This window comes from Microcaecilia unicolor, chromosome 5 (genome assembly GCF_901765095.1).
Source record: "Microcaecilia unicolor chromosome 5, aMicUni1.1, whole genome shotgun sequence".
Taxonomy (NCBI): Eukaryota; Metazoa; Chordata; class Amphibia; order Gymnophiona; family Siphonopidae; genus Microcaecilia; species Microcaecilia unicolor.
Window position 1 is genome coordinate 87,334,321 of NC_044035.1, and position 23,297 is coordinate 87,357,617.

At 42.5% G+C, this 23,297-nt stretch overlaps 1 protein-coding gene across 2 annotated transcripts in view; it reads left to right on the forward strand.

Moving 5' to 3' along the window:
• PRKG1 (protein kinase cGMP-dependent 1) overlaps positions 1-23,297 on the forward strand; it is a 1,533,271-nt gene that overhangs the window by 399,132 nt on the left and 1,110,842 nt on the right. The window lies entirely within an intron of this gene.

The following is a 23,297-nucleotide window of genomic DNA, read 5'->3' on the forward strand; positions in this document are numbered from 1 at the left end:
GAAACTAAATTACATGGAACAAATTCATTATTGTTTCTTTGCAAGGAAACTGTTTTAGAAAAGTAAAATTGCTATAATGCTGTAGTACAGATGTCTAACTGTGATAAACAGAAGTTGCCTTCAGTTGACTTGAATATCAAGATTTGCTGACAAAAGAGGTAAATCGAATGAAGCAATGCAAATATCAGTTTTAATCAGTGACACCACTAAATCTTGTTGCTCATTGAAACTGTAGTTCGTATATGAGTCGAGAATGAGCAAACCCCTTCATATTTAATTTAAATCCCGTCCAAACAGGGAGAGCAGGTAGATGAAGTAAACGGATCTGAACACTTTGTAAAATGAATCTGAAAGGTCTGATAGCAGAAAAAGGAGTAGGGCAAGCTGGCACTTAAAAAAAAAACAAGGGAGATGTATGTACGATAAATTGTGTTAGACTGCTGCGGTAGCCTTTGGAAGTATTACTTTCGAGTTTTTGGATTGTGACTTTTGCTCTGAGTTCTCTTCTCTGTATCAGAACTAAGAAACAACAGTTTGTACCTTGTTTTAGACCTTGGAAACATCACAAGACTCCTGAAGCAGGTGCATAGGCCCCGAAACACAGCAGCTGTGCCGAGTCATATGATATTCCCCAAATAAAGACTATTTATCGTATATGTCTCCCTTGTTTTTTTTTTAAAGTGCCAGTTTGCCCTACTCCTTTTTCTGCTGGACTGCCTTTATGTAGGGATTGAGTGTTCCTCCATTTTTCATGGTTTCTCCTCAAAGTCTGATAACAACACATTTGCAACCTGAGTAAGATTTGCACATTCCCTTAGTCTGATCTATCAGGTTCGAATATGAACCTTAAAGTAACATGTATTTTATTGTCAAGGTGTTTGAAAGATTCATGGCATTTTCAAGTAATTTGCATGTGATTATTTACATAAATCTAAACCAAAATAAATAATATATGTGCATTTAATGTCAGATTGAAACTTGATCAAAGTTGTTTGCTTGGCTAGGTCATTCCAAAGCATATAGTGAGAGATATATTTCTAAACTCAACCAGCACTCTGATAAGTTTTCCCATCCCTATTCTGAATTGTCTGCATTTTAATTTTCTAACTATGCAGGCTCGCTCCGCTTATGCAAGTTTTCATAGAGCTGCAACATTATTAGCAATTGAACACAGTTTCAAGTGGAGGCATCATATTCTCTGTTGGGCAGTTTTGTTGATCAGAAAGGTTAACTACTGTAAGCCTTTTCTGAACCAATCAAAATCCATTAAGAAGGATTATGATATCAGAGGATGACTTTTGTGTTGGCGATGATTCAAGAACTGATTAGGTGTTTGGAGCTTTGTGTAGCAATTAGTATTGATTAAGGATTTTTTTTTCTTTAATGTTAACACTGAATTCTACAAACAGGAGACTTATTCAGCGCATATAGTACAACAGATAATGTTTTGCTGGCAAAATGTTTTCTAATCAAAATAATTACTTTTGAAAGATCATTTGGCTTCTATTTCAGGAGGAACATGATTACTGTATTTTGCATTTGTTAGCTTTGAACATGTAATATTTTTGTATTTTCCAACTAGAACATAGTTCTTTATAAATTAAGCATGCATTATGTAACATGACTGCTACTTATGGTTTGCTGCCTCTCAAGCATAAGTTACTGCTTCCTTGCTGACAAATTGTTAGTGATATGTCTTTTTCTCTGCAGCCTATGCCTGTAACTAGCCTCTTTCCTGGCTTTCCTCCTCTGTTGAGAGAGCTGCAGGATTGATCTCTATTTCTTTCTCTCCCTGTCAAGTTTTCTAGCTCTGCACAGAGAATTGAATTACCTTTGCAATCAGCCAGGCTGATTAGTTGAAGACATGTTTTCATCCCCTTTTGTCTGCGTACCACTTTGAGCCTCCCCATAACATATCTACCTGCCTTAGTATTTACAGTGTCTGGTATTGTCTTCTAAATCTTGAATCTTTTCTTTGGATCTGTTTAGCCTTACCTTTTAGCTGACTCCACAACCGGAGCTTCCTGTAACATTCTCAATTTTTCATTCCATGTGTCAACATTCGTTTGAATTGATTCATCATTTACCTCAGCTCACTATTTCATTTTTATGGTATCTGTAGGTGTTTTCTTTCCAAAATTTCTAGAGAAGATGGCTCTGCAATCAACAGTATGATTCCAGTGTGAAATATATCATTTTATTTATTGGACTATTGCAGTACAGCAGCAATCACAGCTACTACCTTATTTTTTCCTGCAGAATCTAAAGTAGCAACACTTGTTAATGGATTGTTTGGCAAAACACACAGCTTAGATTTTTTTGTGAAATATATTAAATCAACTTGACTTGAAACCATAGGAATCCTTCTGAAAAAAAATAAAACAACCTTTGATTTCTGTTGGTGTTCATGAAACAGCATGAGTGAAGGGTAATTCTATAGCAGGATGTGTAGAGTTAGATCAGAGCTTCCCAAACTGTGGGTCGGGGAACCAAATTGGGTCACAAAACCCACATTTGGGATCATGGCTTAGATGGACTCTCCATAGGTTCTGCACCTTCAAGGAGTCATACAGTTTTATTTGGATACTATTCTGGGATCACGGCCACAAAGAGCCTGACAAATACTGATTTGTGTGCTAGAAAAGCACCTATTCGAAGCTCACTTTATAGATTATTAATGCAAGTGGATGATAACTTGCCGTTATTTACAGTGCAATCATGTATGCCAGCCATAGAGAAGGTGTAAATGCTCAAGCTTAAATAGCAAAAAGATGCAAGAAAGTTATAGAATTCTATAAGCTAAATGCATGTGTGCCCTTCACATGCACCTCCCGAACCCTACTCAATGCTCAATTGCAAAGTACACACCATCCCTGAATTCTGTAAATGGTGTTAAAAATTATGCGTGCAATTTAATTGAATGAGCCAATTAGCATCAGTAATTTAGCCATAACAATAGTTTACTGGTGCTAATTGGCAATAATGCTTAGCACACATTAATGGTGTTAGTAGAAGTGGTATCTACAGGAAAACAAGAGACAACCTCTTTGAAGAATCAAGGAGCAACACAAAGTAAAGGGTGACACTTGACTCTCAAGATGGGAGTAATGGATGAAAGACTTTATTGAGGCACCAAAGCAAAACCCGACATGGGTCCGTGTTTCAGTGGCCTGCCTGCCTGCTTCAGGGGTCACAAACAACACTTTTGAAGCCTCTGCTTTATATGTGGTACCTGATGCACTAGTGTTCATCAAAATACCAGTGGTGCTGCCAGCAGAGGGCAGTGACATCAGTTTGCATAAAGGAGGGTCTTACTTTGGTACTTCAGTAAAGTCTTTCATCCGTTACTCCCATCTTGAGAGTCATTAGTAGATGTGGCCCACAGTGTGTTTTGAAGATTCCTGCTTTTGACATTGAGCGGGGAATTCTCAAAGCTTACTGTGCTTGCAATGTTTGATTTAGACTGGATGTAGCTGGTCTAGCACACACATTAGCATCTAATGCACCAAGAGGTTCTCTGTTGTTTTTACCCTTCAAGGTAGTAGCTACTGATAATCCTATGCAAATGTATTACAATGAGTTCATTAGTATTAAAATGAGCATTCCATGCAATGCACAGACAATTCCTTGCGATGCACAGAAAGGAGCACCTACCTTTAACATTCAAAATGTTTTGGCAGATCTGGAGCTTTTGTTGCATGAGGGTGACTTCTCATTGGAGCAGTCTGCTTGCATTTTTTAAAATAGTATTTGCACATGTGTGTGAAATGTGCCATGTGTGTATATTATATGTGTGTGTCCCGCACGGAACAGCACTGTTAAAAAGTTGTTGTGGAACCAAAAAAAAAAAAAAGAAACAGTGATGCATGCCTATGACGTGGTTGTCACCTTTTTCCTGGGCACGTGCAGAGCATCGACACTTACCGCGAGACTGTTTTACGCATATGTTAGGCACTTTCTTTACGAAGACTCTTGCAGAATTTCCATGCATCTCATTTGCATGTTGCATCTCATTTGCATGTGATTTCCTTTGAGCATCGATCGCTGTTTCACAATCGGTAAGTTCAACTGCAGATATAGTCGCACACGGTATTTAACAGCAACTTTTGAGCATCGGGCCCTTAGTTAGAAAACATGTCTGGCAGAGTGGATCGATGAAAGATTCATTCTTTGTCATTTCCTTGAAACAGCAGCGTGCTTTTATAGACCTGAGCTATCACTCATGAGTATTATATTGTGCCGCTAAGACAGCAAACCTCTTTTGGAAATGATACTCCTTTTTAGATTTACCTAATACAGCTGAGAGGGCAGAGGCAGCAAGACACTTTTTTGGTTGGAGAGGACAAAAATCCCAATCGCTAGCCCTGGCCCCAAGTTCTCTATTGTCAGGTCATAGTCCCCCGCCCCCCCCCACCCCCATTCTGTTGGCTATGGAAGATATTTATGTGGGTAAATGGTGTGCCTGAAATTAGTCCTCAGTGGTGATGTAATCTGTGTTTCAGTCACATGCAAAGAGGTGTTCCTATGAGCATGTTTTGATCAGGGAGGAAATCAGTGTGCATGCATTCAGTTGTCAAATGTGTAAACTCTGTATTGCTGTCTCCTCTGTCACCAGCAGAAACTGCAGGTGCAAAAATTAAACTGCAGACAGTTTTAACATACAGACGTTGTAATTGATAATCCTAATAAATAATTAAAATAGTTTCCCTTAGAAGTTTTCCTAAAACACCCACATAGAACTGCCTAGGAGGAGGGCAAATTGAGAACCTACGGCATAATTGGATGTGACTGGTGAAGGGGCAGTACTTTAACTGGATGCTTCCAACTAGGTGCCCTGAGGTCACATGGTGGACGCCAATTCTTTAAAGGAAATTAAACACCTACTTTCCTTTATAGAATACTAGTCTAACCCAATGTACACATGCCTAATATCTAGTTGCTTGCCAGCCATACAGTTGGTATAAGTACAAGTGTAGCAAGGATGTGTGTAACATAGGAGCCAACTTTTCAAATTATTGGAGGTGCTAAGCCCAGTGGAAATAACCCCCCCCCCCCCCCCCGGACACATACATGGAATTTTCTCAATATTGGGAGTGCTCAAGCACCCACAGCACCCACAGAATCAGCTCCTATGGCGTGTAACATGGTCATCTGTACGTTACATTCATAAGTGGGAGCCCCACCTGAGTACCGCCTATGCTCTGCCCCTGAGTATGTCCCTGTGATAGGATGAGCACAGTTTGAACATGAGTCTCCAGAATTACGGCTAGACAAAAGTAAAAAGAATACCAAAAATTATTCATTAACACAAATGCTGAAGCCTGTGCCTTCACAGGCACAATAAATAAAAAATACAGTCTCTGGAAACTCAAAAGCAATCTTTATGTGGGCCTGTTGCGGACAGTCACAGTTTATGAAGCCTTACTGCAGAGTTGCACACCTGCTGGTCTGACTCCAATTAGGCCTCAAGTGCAACATTCTTACAATGCACAAGTTTAAGCTTGGCCTACCTTAGCAAGGTTCTGGTACCTTATACATAAGCTGTGAAGAAGGCAGGGCCAGTCTTAGGCCGAGGCGACCGAGGCGGCCGCATAGGGCCCCGCGCTTAGGGGGGCCCCGCGCGGCACGCCTCAGTCAGCCTCTTCCCAGGGCACCGACGTAAACAACAAGCCAGGTAAGCATGGCAAGGCACCGCCGCTCCATGCTTACCGCCACCCTGCCCGCCCTCTTCTTCTCCCCACAACCAAGGAAGGATAATTTTTCTTTTAAATGTACCCTCCGTCGCCGGAATCCAGCACAGCAGCATCAGTGAAAACGCTCCTCCCCTCCCGAATCCCCCCGACATCTGTAGCAGAACAGAAGCTCTTCCTGATTCGTTCATTCTCATTGTCCCGCCCCTGAGGGCGGGACAATGAGAATAAACGAATCAGGAAGAGCTTCTGTTCTGCTACAGACATCGAGGGAACTCGGGAGGGGAGGAGTGTTTTCACCGACGCTGCTGTGCTGGATTCCAGCGATGGAGGGTAAATTTAAAAGAAAAGTTAACCTTCCGTGGTTGGGGGGGAGAAGAGGATGGCAGGAGAGGGCAGGGGGAACAGGAGGGTCGCTGGACATGGTGGCAGGGGAGGGGAGTTTCTGGACAGGATGGCAGGGGCAGGCAGGGAGGACAGGAGGGTTTCTGGACATAGGTGGATGGCAGGGGAGGGCAGAGGGGACAGAGGAGGTTTCTGCACATAGGTGGATGGCAGGGAAGGGCAGGGGGGACAGGGGGGTCGCTGGACATGGGTGGATGGCAGGGGAGGGGGTTTCTGGACATAGGTGGATGGCAGGGGAGGGCAAAGGGGACGAGGGGGTTTCTGCACATAGGTGCATGGCAGGAGAGGGCAGGGGGGACAGGAGGGTCGCTGGACATGGTAGCAGGGGAGGGGGGTTTCTGGACAGGAGGGTTTCTGGACATAGGTGGATGGCAGGGGAGGGCAGAGGGGACAGGAGGGTCGCTGGACATGGGTGGATGGCAGGGGAGGGGGGTTTCTGGACATAGGTGGATGGCAGGGGAGGGCAGAGGGGACGGGGGGTTTCTGCACATAGGTGGATGGCAGGGGACGGCAGGGGGGACAGGAGGGTCGCTGGACATGGGTGGATGGCAGGGGAGGGGGGTTTCTGGACATAGGTGGATGGCAGGGGAGGGCAGAGGGGATGGGGGTTCTGCACATAGGTGGATGGCAGGGGACGGCAGGGGGGACAGGAGGGTCGCTGGACATGGGTGGATGGAGGAGAGAGAAGAAATGCTGGACATGGATGGAGGCGAGGGAAGAATGAGGAAGGAGATGAGGTGAGGGAAAAGGAAGAGAGGAGAAAAAGTGCACGTGGATATAGAAAATAGGCAGAAGCTGAATCCACTGGACAGTCAAGTCTGCGGAGGACCCAGCTTTTACTTACGGATGTAGGGCAAGAAATGAAGATGAAAGGCGGAAAGTAAAGAAATAAATGGAAAGGAAGCCCTGGAAACGGAGTTAAGAGGACAGATAGCAGCACAATCGGATACTGAGCCAGCATGATCAGAAAAACAAAGTCACCAGACAACAAAGGTAGAAAAAACTATTTTATTCAGGATTTATTAATTGGAATATGTCAGTTTTTGGAAATGTGCATCTGTGATATTTTTCATGTAAGTTTCAATTTTTGTAGTATTGCTGCATGCTGATTCTGACTTCTTGAGGTTACTTTCCAGTTCAGTATTTTGCCTTCATGTGTTTTTCAGGTGTGATCAAGGAAGGTGCAGTATTCTGCTAGCGTATAGTTTGCAGCCATTTTTTTTTGTTTTTTTTTTTCACTAGGTTGTGCACTGGTGTTTTAGAGCCTGGTGTAATTACAGTTGGCTTTCCATGCCATGCATAAGGTTGTAGCTCATCTTGTCCTTGGAATTAGTGCTGTTTATGGTTTCATGAAAGCATTTTGCTTATTATTTCAATCAGTTGTTTTGTACAAGTTTAGCGTCATTTGTCTTTATTTGAAATTTCATAAATAAAAAATTTTTCTAAAAATGGAATAATCTTATCAATGGGGTGGGGCTAGGGTGGGGGCGGAGCCAGGCTAGGGCGGGGCTATGGTGGGGCGGGGCTAGGATGGGGCCCCACCAAATTGGTCTGCATAGGGCCCCGCACTTGCTAAGACCGGCCCTGTGTGAAGGTATACTCTGCAGGGCGACTTCTTTCTTTCCGGGCCTCCCTGCCTGCCTGGTCTGAGCTGTGGGGTTTTATTTGTGCTTGCTTGACCATGCTCTCTGGGCTCTGTACCTGTTGCACCATCACTTCCCTATTCTAGGCCCTACCTTTTAAGGTGGCTTCTTAGCTGTGAGAGAATACCATTAAGGGGGAGCAGCAGTTTCCAATAGACTCCCTCACAGTCTCCCTTCAAATACATGCTATGAAAGTTAAGTGGATATTTGCAGAATGGAGTTTAGGTGGCACTCCAGCATATACATACATAAGTATGCTAATATTCTAAGCATTCAGACGCATAACACGTGCGTAAATATTAACACCTTGGTTATAGAATTGCCCTGTACACCTCCAGAACAGGTGTAAATATGAAAATGGGTAATTGCTGGGATTTATACAAGGGCAACCCCATTTTAGACAGGTCATAGAAGTAGAGATTTTGATGTGCAGGTCAGTGTGTCTCAAGTTTCACAGCATTTTAGAACAGAATCTGCCAATGTAGAGACTGTTCTGACATACAGGAGAAATGTACATTTTTATGCCAGGTGTGCGCAACATAAATATCCAATTTAGAACAATAAATGTATGTAATACTGATGGGTTCAAAACCAGCACATAACTGGTTTGCAACCTTAGAAACATAACCGGTTATTAACCTGATGCTATTTTCTTGCCATTTGGGCATTTGGTGGTGGTGATGGAGGGAAACCACTGAGGAATTAAGAGGGAAACCTCAACCCCAATCCCTTCAATGGTATGCTGCTCAATGGCAGCTGTTTATCAAAACCTAAACATGCTTGGTAGCAAGTTTAACTCCTGACATCAGTCGTTTTAGGACATAGATGCTTAATCCTCTACTGAAATAAGGAAGAAACTTCTATGAACTTGCTACACCCTTGTCTCACCCAAGGCACGCCAGATTACGCCCCCTTGCCATTTGCATGCACTTGTGCTTGATTTGTTCATATCCTGGCTTTGTAAAAGGAGGAGTTAGATGTTTATGCAAGATAGAATTTAAGTGCTGGTTTGTGTATATATCAAATAGGGCTTGTGAAATGAGGGCCATATTTTGCACTTTGCATAGTATATATATAAATCCTAAACTTACACAGCTGTGCTCCTGGGAATGTCTACTTAAAAAAAATTTAAATTATGCAGGGCACTGCAGCCTTCATATAATTTTAAATGGGCAGCCAGCACATTATTTTAGAAACAGCTTTCAGGTACAAAACATGCCTAAAATTATGTCTATTTTTGCAGCTACTTAGACTACTTGAAAATTGCCCCCATGGTGAATATTCAGGATGCCAACATTTGGATCACAGAGACAGATATGAGGAAGGGAGTGCAGGAGAGAGAAGCAAATGTTAATTACAATATACTAAGAGGCACTTTTACTAAACAGCATTAACACTGCGATTCTATATATGGTGCATTGAGGCGTATGAGTAGATTTGTGCATGTGCCTAATTAACACATGCACCATTATTATTTAACGAGCCACTTAGTCATGATAATTGGATTTAAGTGGAATTTACGCATGCAGTTTGCTAGGTGTACTCTATAAAGCGGCACAAGTAAATTCTCACACGCACAGCCAAAAAGGGGGCACGGTGATGGGAGGAGTGTAGGTGTGCTGGGCCTATCAATCTCATCTACACCCGCGGTTATAGAATTTAGGTCAGCATGTGTAGATGTAGGCACATGCATTTACACCAGCTTTTCACTGGCGTAAATGGACGTACCTAAATGTAGGAACATCCACCCGGCCCATGGTGTGTTCTATATACCATGCCTACATTTTTTTTGTTACATTTGTACCCCGCGCTTTCCCACTCATGGCAGGCTCAATGCAGCTTACACATTATATACAGGTACTTATTTGTACCTGGGGCAATGGAGGGTTAAGTGACTTGCCCAGAGTCACAAGGAGCTGCCTGCGCCTGAAATGGGAATCAAACTCAGTTCCTCAGTTCCCCAGGACCAGATTCCACCACCCTAACCACCAGGCCATTCCTCCACTCCGCTAGGCATGTCTAATAGAATACGCCTAGGTGTCTCTGTTGGACGCTCCTCGATTCTAGGCACCATTTATAGAATCTAGCCCTAACCGCTAACCTGCACGTAATGTGGGGAAAAAAGGTTAACTGCAAAATGCATTAAGATGTTTTGCAGTAATTTGCCTGTCCGCACACGCTAATCACACACCATTTAATTGTGTATCAATTTTACAGTAGGGGCATGTGATGGGTGACGGAAATGGACATGGAAGTATTATCCAGCTAGTGTGTTGTGATTAGAGTGTGCTAACTGGCTTCCCCCATGTATATCTCTATAGTAGACTATGGACTTTTCCTCCAGGAACTTGTCTAAACCTTTTTTAAACCCAAATATGCTAACTGCTGTAACCACATCCTCTGGCTATGAGTTCCAGAGCTTAACAATCTGTTGAGTGAAAATATGTTCTCTTATTCATTTTAAAAATATTACCAGGTAACTTTATTGATAGTTCCCGTCATCTGCCTCCTGTGCCCTTCTTCTCTCTCTCTTTCTCACTCATAGGAGCCCCTTTAAGAAGCTAGCTTGGATTTCATCACACAATACCATTAGTGTTTCAGCAGCGACAACTAGCATGTGAGTTGTTGCCCTGTGTTAGCTGTCACAACTTCAGGCAGTAAGTGCAGTTTTGCTACCGACAGCCGAGTGGCTTGGATATGATCCATGTTCTCAGTGATCCAATTCCCCTAAAGCAGACCTCCCTGAAATCTAATCCTCATCCCCGCAGAACAAACTTCTCAATCTGTTCTCCATCAGAGCAGACCCCCCTCAATCTGATCCTCTCAAAGAGCAGACTCCCCCCCCCCCCTCCTCAAAATAGACTCACCAAATCCTCCGACCCCTTTGGAACTTACCCAGGGGATGCCCTGGTAGTCTAGTGGCTTGGGACATGAGCAGTCACCCTCCATTTCCATCCCAGCACTTCATTGGGTTCAAAAGGGCACCTACAACCCCAATTGGTAGTGTCACAGTACTACTGCTAGAACTCAATGAAGTTAAGCTCTGGGTTAGATGGACCATTGGTCTGACCCAGTATGACTAGTCTTATATTCTTATGCCATATAAGGCACAATTGCTCTTATATTGCATATTGACCACTAGTAGTAGTAGTACTGCAAGACTAGCGCTAGAGGGTGGAGGTGCCATATTTATTTATTTATTTATTTATTAGGATTTACTTACTACCTTTTTGAAGTCATTCACTCAAGGTGGTGTACAATAAGAATAAATCAAACATGAGCAATAGACAATTACAGCAGTAAAAATATTCAAATAACAATACAAAGTATGGCATAATATACTACTTACGTCAACACAATTATGTAATAGAACATTTTAATTGACAGTGAAGGGTATAATCAAAGATGGAACATATAGATAGGTAAGAGAGTAAGAGGAGTTAGAAAATAAGGTGACTAATTTAAAGAAACTTGCACATGGGGTCAGGGAGATGGTTAGCATATAGGTAGGTAAGACTCAGTAAGAAGATTTAGAAAGTAAGGTGATTAATTTAAAGTAAGGTGCACATGAGGTCAGAGAGATGGTTAAATATTATCTCAGCTAGGGTAGGAGTGAATAAACATGTCCCGCTGCAGTATGTGCAGCCTGTGTCACTCCTTGTGTGTGTGTGAGAGACTAAGAAGTTAGTTACTTCTTCCATTAAAGGCCTGGTTGAAGAGCCTAGCTTTAACCTGCTTCCTGAAATAGAGATAGTGCATTCCAGAGTGTGGAGGCTACTCTGGAGAAGGCTCGCTTGCAGGTATCACATCGTGTGGGTATCACATGGGGACACTCAATGAAGTTAAATGGTAATATTTTAAAAATGATGAACTCAGGGCAGCAACAGGATGGAAGCAGAGGAAGGCTGATCCTGTTCCAGACTTCTAGATTTCTAGGGCAATCCTCGGCTAAGTCCCCAGGGTGCCGGGGGAAGGTTTGGGTATGAGAGGGCCTGCTTTTTTTGGGAGGGGGTCTGCTATGAGGGAGGGATCTGATTGGGCAGGTCTGTTTTATGGTAGATCTGCTTATGGTGGAGGGGTGGTGGTGGAAAATCAGCTTACACTGTCACAGAAAAGCTGCGCTAAGCTGGCACCATGTTAGATAGCACGGGTGCTCCCATGCTGCCAATGCAATGTGGTGCCCATGTGGTGTCTGCCATGTATGTTAAATGCAGGACACATCGAGGGGCATAATCGAACGAAAACGTCTATCTCCATGGGCGTTTATCTCTGAGAACGGGTCCGTGAAGGGGCGGACCGAACCGTATTTTCGAAAAAAATAGACGTCCATGTTTTATTCGACAATTTGTGAGCTGGGCATTTTTGCTTTTCAGCGATAATGGAAAATGAAAGCGCCCGGCTCAAAAACGAATAAATCCAAGGCATTTGTTCGTGGGAGGGGCCAGGATTCGTAGTGCACTGGTCCCCCTCACATGCCAGGACACCAACTGGGCACCCTAGAGGGCACTTTTACAAAAACAAAAAAAAAGGTAAAAGAGCTCCCAGGTGCATAGCACCCTTCCCTTGTGTGTTGAGCCCACCAAATCCCCCTCAAAACCCACTGCCCACAAGTCTACACCATTACTATAGCCCTAAGAGGTGAAGGGGGCACCTACATGTGGGTACAGTGGGTTTGGGGGGGTTGGACGACTAAGCATTAAGTAGCACAATTGTAACAGGTAGGGGGGGATGGGCCTGGGTCCACCTGCCTGAAGTCCACTGCACCCCCTAACAACTGCTCCAGGGACCTGCATACTGCAGCCAGGGAGGTGGGTATGACATTTGAGAGTGAAAATAAAAAGTTATGAAACATCATTTTTTTGTGGTGGGAGGGGGTTAGTGACCACTGGAGGAGTCAGGGGAGGTCATCCCCGATTCCCTCTGGGGGTAATCTGGTCATTTAGGGCACTTTTTGGGGTCTTATTCGTGAAAAAACAGGGTCCAGGAAAAGTGCCCTAAATTCTAGCTACAAACGCATACTTTTTTTCCATTATCGGCAAAAGGTGCCCATCTCTGTTCGGGTGATAACCATGCCCCAGTCCCGCCTTCACCATGCCTCCGACACGCCCCCATCAACTTTGTACACTTCCGCGATGGAGTGCAGTTGAAAACGTCCAAGTCTGGCTTTCGATTATACCGTGTTATTCGTTTTTGTGCGATAAACGTCCATCTCTCAATTTAGGTCGGAACTTGGGCGTTTTTTTCGTTCGATTATAAGCAGGATCCTCTGCGTTTACCACACAGACTTTGTACTTACAGAGTGACATGCAAAAACTTACCACACTTTAGTAAAATAGTTCTCTGTATCTTCTTGAGATTTCTTTCTGCCTCTACCTCTAAGATTACAAGATAATTTTGGTTATAAGTCTTATTGACTCTGAGCACAAGCAGTGTGGTTCCTTTACAAGGATATTGTATAGAGACCATCAGGATGTATCATTCTTGAAATAGGCTCCTCTCCTGGGAAGCCTCTAAGGTTGTGGCACGTAGGGACTCCAGAGCAAAGAAAAGTTTGTGAAATATAAAAGCAGAACAGAAAGAATTAATAAGAGAAGCACTATAGGTTGTTGAAAGCTTCTTTTTCCAGTGACTGTAGTGATGAGGAAGAGCCCATGAATTAATCACTATTGCTTTTGTACAGCTTCTCTTTCAAAGGGAAGCTTAATCTCCCTCCCTAGGCCCTGCAATAGTACAGAATAGAAAGCAGCCAGGTCAGGGTCCTGTCAGAGATGTGGATATAAAGTGAGTCAAAGAACTTAAAACTGAAAACATAAAAATATACAACACCGTGGTGAAAAGCAGCTCTTAATCTCCAAATTGATGCAACATGCATTGGTGACTGTTTGTCTTTATGTTTGGTATAAATAAGAAAGACCCTTGTTGAATAACACTTTAAAATAGTCTGAGATTATTATTCTTTTTTTTTTCTTTAATAGAAGGCATTGTGTAAAGATAACAGGTCAATAGCTCTAAATGTGAAAAGAAATTCTACATTTGTGTTGACAGTTATGAATTATGGGTATTACTTCAAACTAATGAGGACAAATGTGTTATTCCACTGTAACCAATTATGTTTGATTCTTGCTCTCTCTCCCTGTATTGATCTAGATTAGTGTCTCTTAGATGTCATTAGATGGATAAAAAAACAAGCTTTTTTCTATGGGATGTAATAGGTAATTTGTATGAAACTAAATATTTATTTAGCCCTTTGCAGTTCAACGGTAACACATAGGACCAGTCCAGATTCAGTAAATGGCAGTCAAGGTTGGGCATGAAGATCAGTCACCGAGGTGGAAGAATAAAAAGCACTACGAACGTAGCAAGAGAGAGTCAAAGGAGCAGTTAAGAAAGATGACACAAACTAGTCATGCACAGAATTTATGTAACTCATAGACTCGAAACAAGGCACTGTTTTGTTTTCCTCATATCTTTGGAAGTGTCTTCTTTTTGCGCTGCTCCTTGAACTGTCTCTCACTCAAATTTGGGCACCATAAAAAATTGGCACCCAGCCAGAGGCATAGCTAGGTGGGTCACCAGGGGAGCGGTCGCTCCACCAAACAGACTTCTGATGGTGCCAGCACCTATTTTTTATGTGATCTGTTGCATTTAAATTAAGCGCCGGTGCCGTCGGCAGTCTACTCTCTGCTCCCCTCGCGCCCTCAACCTGTCTACGGTACTGCACCCAGTGCTATTCTATAAAGTGCGATCTGGGTTGAGTGCCCTTTATAGAATGATGTGTAGCATCAATTCTTGCACCAAAACTTGGGTGCCAGTGCTTACACCTGCTGAAACTATGTGTAATTCCTGGCACCCAGTATGGGCGATGCTATAAAAATAGATGAACTGCAGGATACAAGCTAAACTAATAATACCAACCACAATATTATTTATTTAGATTTTGCTCACACCTTTTTCAGGAGTAGCTCAAGGTGAGTTACATTCAGGTACACTGGGCATTTCTCTGTCCCTGGAGGGCTCACAGTCTAATCTTGAAGGGTTAAGTGACTTGCCCAAGATCACATGGAGCAGTAGTGGGATTTGAAATGGCCACCTCTGGATGTCAAGGCCAGTGCTCTAGCCACTAGGCCACTCCTCTACTCCTGTTCATTGATTCCTGTTTATGTAACAAGGTAACTAATAATATAATTGCTATAAAAATTATTCACAAATAAAGATCATTTAAATATTGCTACTTCGAGGGAAAGACCTCAGTTGGGCATTCGCATGAGTGGAGTCCGAGCAGAACATGGGGGACTCACATTTACATGCATAACTTATAGAACATCTCCCTAATCTAACATAGGTGTGTCGCCTTATGGATGGTAGAAGTGCTCATGCCTAGATACATATGCATATATATACCCAGTTACACTAGTATGCAGTAAAGGAATATAGGCAAGCAAATTTCTTTATAGAAGAAACTCTAAACAGACACCTTAATGGTACCTAAATAGAGTTGCCCCTTCATAGTGTAGCCCTTCACATGTCTAAAGTTTAGTTTAGGCCTGCTAACTTAGGGGGGTCTTTTACTAAAGCTTAGCTCAAGTTATCTGCAGCAGGGCCCATTTATTCCTGTGGGCCCTGCTGTCGATAACTCGTGCTAAGCTTTAGTAAAAGACCCCCTTAATGTGATCAGCAGTGGCTGAATATCAGCCCCTGTGTTTTTATTTTAATTACATCTACAGTCTGATAGAAACTTGAGTGAATCATCTTGGTTTTTTTCATAGTTTCAGTAACAAATTAATTCTACACTGTACTTAATTTTTCTTAGGCTTAGCTTCCAAAGATTTCTCAAAGACATGCCAATTTTGAGTAATCATCTCATACGGTTACTGCAAGCGTGTAGCATTAATTATATGCTGTATATTCTTCTGGTTTCCTATTTCAGTATGGAAGCTGAGATTGATTTGTCTGCAGATGGCAGTGAGATCTACAGTAGCATGTCTCAGGGCAGGCATTTCTTTAACATACTTAATTGCTGGAGCAAAGAGTTCAGTGAAGACAGGCAAAGGAAGCTCATTCTACCCCTTACAAAATAGGTGCCCTTCACTTTAATACAAGAGTTCTCAATTTGGTCCTCTGGACACACCTCAGGTTTTCAAGATATCCACAATGAATATGCATGAGATAAATTTGCATGCACCACTTCCATTGTACATAAGTACAGAAGTACATAAATATTGCCATACTGGGAAAGACCAAAGGTCCATCAAGCCCAGCATCCTGTTTCCAACAGTGGCTAATTCAGGTCACAAATACCTGGCAAGATCCCAAAAAAGTACAAAACATTTTATACTGCTTATCCCAGAAATAGTGGATTTTCCCCAAGTCCATTTAATAATGGTCTATGGACTTTTCCTTTAGGAAGCCGTCCAAACCTTTTTAAAACTCCGCTAAGCTAACCACCTTTACCACATTCTCTGGCAACGAATTCCAGAGTTTAATTGCACATTGAGTGAAGAAACTTTTTCTCCGATTTGTTTTCAATTTACTACATTGTAGCTTCATCGTATGCCCCTTAGTCCTTGTATTTTTGGAAACCGTAAACAGACGCTTCACATCTACCCGTTCAACTCCACTCATTATTTTATAGACCTCTATCATATCTCCCCTCAGCCGCCTTTTCTCCAAGCTGAAGAGCCCTAGTTGCTTTAGCCTTTCCTCATAGGGAAGTCGTCCCATCCCATTTACCATTTCCGTCACCCTTCTCTGCACCTTTTCTAATTCACTATATCTTTTTTGAGATGCGGCAACGAGAATTGAACACAATATTTGAGGTGTGGTCGCACCATGGAACAATACAAAGCATTATAACATCTCAGTTTTGTCTGCTCTGTTATTTTTTCTTAATAATAGTCTCTACATTTTTGCCCGACACCGACGTCAGACTCACTGGTCTATAATTTCCCGGATCTCCTCTGGAACCTTTTTTTAAAAATCGGCATTACATTGGCCACCCTCCAATCTTCCAGTACCAAGCCTGATGTAAATTTTTGACCCTCACAGTCGCTCCTCTAAGTTTTTATTTTCACCGTTCTTCTCATTGTATACTTACTTCAAAGCTAATATCAAATCCAATCATATTATGATCACTGTTATCAAGTGGCCCCAGCACCATTACCTCCCGCACCAGATCATGCACTCCACTAAGGACTAGGTCTAGAATTTTTCCTTCTCTCGTTGCTCCATAAAACTATCCTTGATTTCATCAAGGAATTTTACCTCCCTAGCATGCCCCGATGTTACAATTACCTAGTCAATATCGGGGTAATTGAAATCATCCCTTATTATTGTGTTGCCCAGTTTGTTTGCAACCCTAATTTCCTTTAACATTTCTGCATCCGTCTGTTCATCCTGGCCAGGCGGACGGTAGTACACTCCTATCACTATCCTTTTCCCCTTTACACATGGAATTTCAATCCACAGTGATTCCAAGAAGTGTTTTGTTTCCTGCAGAATTTTCAATCTATTTGATTCAAGGCTCTCGTTAATATATAATGCTACCCCTCCACCAATTCGATTCACCCTATCACTATGATATAATTTGTACCCCGGTATGACAGTGTCCCACTGGTTATCCTCCTTCCACCAGGTCTCAGAGATGCCTATTATATCTAATTTTTCATTTAGTGCAATATATTCTAACTCTCCCATCTTATTTCTCAGGCTCCTGGCATTAGCATATAGACATTTCAAACTATGTTTGTTGTTCCAATTTACATCATGCTTAGTACTTGACAGTATTAATTTACAATCTTCTGTCTGATTTTTATTTTTATTTAAGGACACCTGATCTACTATGGTCTCTTTTGCAACATCACTATCAGGATACCCTATCTTCCTTGTTTTGGTGATATCTTTGAAAGATACCTTATCCCGAACCATGCGCTTTTGAGCAACTGTCGGCCTTCCCCCCATTTCTAGTTTAAAAGCTGCTCTATCTCCTTTTTAAATGCCGATGCCAGCAGCCTGGTCCCACCCTGGTTAAGGTGGAGCCCATCCTTTCGGAATAGGCTCCCCGTTCCCCAGAATGTTGCCCAGTTCCTAACAAATCTAAAACCTTCCTCCCTGCACCATCGTCTCATCCACACACATTGAGACTCCGGAGCTCTGCCTGTCTCTTGGGGCCCTGCGCGTGGAATGGGTAGCATTTCAGAAAATGCTACCCTAGAGGATCTGGATTTGAGCTTTCTACCTAAGACCCTAAATTTGACTTCCAGAACCTCTCTCCCACATTTCCTATATCATTGGTACCCACATGTACCAAGACAGCCGGATCCTCCCCAGCACTATCTAAAATCCTATCTAGGTGACACGTGAGGTCTTCCACCTTTGCACCATGCAGGAAAGTCACCAGGCGATCCTCACATCCACCAGCCACCCAGCTATCTATATGCCTAATGATCGAATCACCAACTACAACAGCTGTCCTAACCTTTCCCTCCCGGGCAGCACTTGGAGACATAGCCTCGGTGCGAGAGGATAGTACATCCCCTGGTGGGCAGGTCCTGGCTACAGGACTAAACTAGATCCTGCAGTGCCTGCTAGATTCTTATCTGTTAATGCCGTGGTACAAAGTTTTTAAAACTTAGTGGAAAAGACTATGGAGATTAGTTGATAACATTTGCTTTTCATTTTTTTATTTTGCCTAACACTAACCTGCAATTCCTCCTTTAAACCCCAATCTTTAATTGTATATAAATCAGTCTCATACATATTCATTATGAATATTCTGACAACCTGACTGACTGGGTGCAACCCAAGGACTGGGCTGAGAAATCCTGCTTCAATATATTGGGCAAAAATGTTAACAACTGGGAAACTTGCATCCTTTATTTTCCAAAATACACACACACAAATGAATGCAGTTTACCATGTTTTATTACTAGCTCAGCCAGCCTTCTTTAACATGAGCTCTGGTGTACTATAACTCTGCTTTGGAAGCTCTACATTTTATGGCTCATGATCAGTACAAATGTATATTCAAAAATTCAGTGATGAGCTTTGGGATCTTGAGCCACAGCACCACAGAGGTGGTATCAGGGCCAGTCTTAGCAATTACAGGGCCGTGTGCAAACCAGTTCGATGGGCCCCCCCCCCCCCCCCCCAGCTCCTTGCCTAGCCCTGCCCTGGGTTGAGGGGGGTTGGGTCGCTGCCACCATCAGAGCTCGATGATTTGAGCTGGGAGAGGAGGATGAAGAACAGCCCGGAGCTGAGCACAGGAAGTAGGCAGCATGGTGTCCCGCAGCCCCGGCCTCTCTCCCTGAGAGCCAAGTAGTGAGCAACCAGAGCCACGACGCAGAAGCAGGCCTACAAACGTCCAGGCCACCGGCACTGGAAACCGTGTAAGTGCCACCTGTCCTGGAAACCTTCTCTGTACAGCCAGTTCCTGTTCCCGTGTAAGTGGGACCCTGTACAAAGAAGGCTTTGGGAGCAGACTGAAGGTGGTGCTTACATTTCTGATTCACTGCCTGTAGTGGACAAGCAGGCGAGCGGGCAAGGGGTGGAGAGAGGAAGGAGAAGAATACTGCACCAGTCAGGAAGGGGGATGGACGCTCATAGCAGCATCCCTTCATGATCAGCACCTGGGGCACATCACCCCCCACCACCCCACCCTTAGTATGCCAATTTAACAGCACTAGTGTGCTTTGCATTAAAGTAGGTTATGGGAGAGCCGCAGAGCCCCTGGGAATGTGAGGTGCTGTGCGGTCGCCCCTGTCGCACCTGTCTAAGACCAGCCCTTGGTGGTATGCTGAGTCCTGGAGAGAGAGGAAATGCAACTGCTGCTACTGTGGCAGCTCTTGTAAGCCAATGACTGATGCTAAAGATGTGTCTCAGAAGAGGTATTCATCCACACTGGTACTGAGGAGGGATTTCAGAAGAATTTGGAAGGGATGGAGGATAATAAACATAAAAAGGCAAAACAATGCTTAGATCAGTAATTCCTTTTTTCTCTCTTATCTATTCTCTACACCATGTAAACAATAAAATGCATCTAAGTTTTATCAAGGGTTAATAATTTAGGTGCCTGTATCTATATGTCCCTTGCAGAATACTAGCACTTAAATGCTTACCTGCAAAAGTGCTAGAAGATTACCTAAGCACAATTCTTTAATAGTGCACGTAAGTGGCATATAGAGGCCAAATGAATTTCAGTATTGGTTTTGGGTTTGGCGCCGAAACCAGCTTGGAATTCCAATTTAGCCATATTTCAGTTTCAGTTGAAAGTGCCAGTGCATTTTTGGCTGAAATTAAAACTTTCCCCAACCAAAAGTGATGCGGACTCTCTGCCCCTCCCTGACCAAAAGCATCACCCTCCCACCATCCCTAGGCCCTCCCCAAGCCTACCTTAGAAGCCCGGCTGGTCTAGTAGCCTAACCCGGGAAGGAATGATCCCCAGTCACTGATGCCCCTGCTGTTTCTGCTGCCAAATTGGCTTAACAGTAGCCCACATTGATGACTTGCCCCTTTACTGCTGTGGGCTACTGTTAAGATGTGCTATTTGACCACTAAGGGAAGTAGTTATCAATGTGGGTTATCGTTAAGACATATTATTGTACATAACACTAATTCAATCTGTTTTAGCACAGGGCCTACTTTATTCAATAAAAACTACTTATAATAACTAGGGATAACATTAAAATAGCATGTCTTAAAGGTAGCCCACGTTGATAACTTCCCTCTCTTAGGGGCATAGTAATCAACATAGGCTTCTATTAAGATGTGTTATTTTACCAGTAACTAATGCTATTTTAGCACAGGTTCCATTTTATGCAATCTACTAATAACTGGGATTAACAATAAAATAACACATCTTAATGATAACCCACATTAATAACTTCTCCCCTTTGTTGATTGTAATACCTGTAAAATTGATGCTACAAAAAGATACAAAAATACTATTCAGATTACACAGATTCCTTCTTCAGATAACTTATTTAGGGGGTCTTTTACTAAAGTGCGCTAGCATTTTTAGCTCACACTAAAAATCAGCTGGTGCTAAATGCTGAGACGCTCATTGGAATATAATAGGCATCTTAGCATTTAGCGCCAGCTGATTTTTAATGTGAACTAAAAATGCTTGAACACCTTAGTAAAAGACCTCCTTAAGACTCTTGTACTGTAATTACAAGAGGGTACTGCCATTATCATGAAGGTAGCTTTTTTGTTGGGTGGGGCATGTTATCCGTATCCAATAACATAGAAAGTTGCATGTGATGTGTAACTAAACTGATTCAATTGCCCTCAGTGTTATGAAATTAAAATTTGCTTGAGACATTTCTAGAAAAGTTCATGAAAGCAGTCATTTGTTTCATGTTTAGATCAGGGGTTCTCAGTCTGTTCTTTAGGACACACCAGACAGTTGCATTTTCAGCATATCCACAATATTGTGTTAATGAAGGGAAGGGAGTAGCAACAAACAGAGAAAGTCTTTGCCCCTGCCAGAGGGAACAGCAAAGCCCTGGGTAATTCTGAGAAGACACGTGGCTTCCCAAGTGGAAGTTCCTTTCAGAGAGGGGGAAGAACATGCCCCAGGAGCTAGTTGATATGGGATTAGGAAAGCAAGACAGGCATGATAGAGCAAAACTCTTCTTGGGACCTTATAAATGACTTCTTAGAGCCCTAAAGGTGGGGGAGGGGCAGATGAACTGATGATGTGTGAATAGAGCCAGGAGTTCAGTAAAGCATGAAGGAGTCTCAGTGTTTCAGCCATGCTATGAACACTGATGAAATGGAAATTAGCAAACAAGGTACTTGTTAACATGAATGACTAACTGTTTGGTCTATACATGTGAATTTTACTATTATCTTGTCTGTGTATCACAGTGGGTGGCTGTAGAATAGTGATGTGCTGCTTAAACCTAATTCACTTGTGCTGAGCTGAAGCTGAAGAAAATGTTTTTTTTGTAATTTGTGTAGTGCTGAAAATATTTTAGTGGCCCTAAAAGATGAGATTTGTAAATGTATGGACATGGGATAGAGGGGGATATTGATCCTACTGCTTTTGATTTGGTGGATACAGGATATATTGTTGTTATAATGTAGAGAGATTGGTGTAGATGGATTGTCTTTAAATTGACTGTATTCTTTTCTTCATGATTGGCAGACTCAGATGATGGTTAATCATCAGCCTAGTGAGTTCATGACTTTTCCTTGGGTTCCACAGAGATCTTGTTTGTCTCCACTTTAGTTTTTTTTTTGTTTTTTTTTTCATCTCTTAGAACTTTTACTTCATTAGCTGGATATGAAAGATTTTCTTTATGCAGATGATATCCAGTGTTTTGTCCCTTTGGAATCCAATGAAGATACAGTTATGACTAGAATAATGACGTTTAGAAGATTGAAAAATGGCTAGTGTCAGACAAAAAAAGAACAAACAAAAAACAAGAGAAAAACTAGTATTGTTAGAAGTAGAACAAAATCTCCAAAGGCTGAATCTGTGTTGGAAGGAAGTTGTCATGTCATCAGAAGTTTTTTTTTTTTTTTTTTTTTTCATGGGAATGATAAATTAGTTATACAGTTAGATCTATCGGGGGGGGGGGGGGGGGGTTATCAATGTGGACTACTGTTAAGATGGTCTCATGTTATTTTAGCACAGGTTTCATTGTATGCAATAAAACCTAGTTATTAATAACCCGGGTTAGCTGTAAAATAACCCATCTTAATGGTAGCCCACTTTGATAAGTTCCCCCCAAGACATTTATTACCTGAAGCCCTGTTTTGGGTAGCGGTCCAGTTGTTGGGGTTACCAATTCTGTACTACTGTAATGTTTTGTAGTTAGGGTTGTCAAGTAGTAAAGAACGCAGCAACTAGGTTGATTTTTAAATTACCATACCTCATTGATGTTTTGCTTAACCACCTTCACTGATTACCAATTGCAGACAGAAATGGTAAGTAGTAGTAGTAGTAATGAATATTCCAGGTTAGTGCTTAGTGGATAACCAGCTATATTGTGCTGTATAGCCACCTATCTTCGTTTGGAGGTCAAATTGGGCAGCCGAAATAGCAGGCCTATCTTTGGCCAGTTTCAACTTAACCGGCCAGCGCTGAATATTGACTTGGCTGGTTAAGTTGGAACCAGCCAAAAATAAATCAGATATTCAATGCTGGTCATCAGAAATAGCCTGGCATTGAATATCTGGGCTCAGTGCCAACCACGGGAGGCAGTCTGGCTAACATCCACAATCTGAATATTAGCCCCTTGATGACCAGATTTAGAACCCATGATACAGGGTTCCAGAAAGAGTCATGCACAGCTCAGTGAATCCTATAGAGCATGGCTCACGACCACAGAACGGTTACTACAATGATCAGCTAAGAACAGCAGGCAGGAAGGTCTATTAAAATAAGGGGTAATGCCCCTGATAGTCATGAATGAAGACATGAAATCACGATTCTAAGTTTGGCTCTGAATGAGCTTGAAGAAAAAGGAGAAAAGAGGAAATATTGATGTTTTGCATTGTTGTGGTTGCTAAATATGCTGAAGCTCTGTCTGAAAGTAATTATTTTGAAACATTT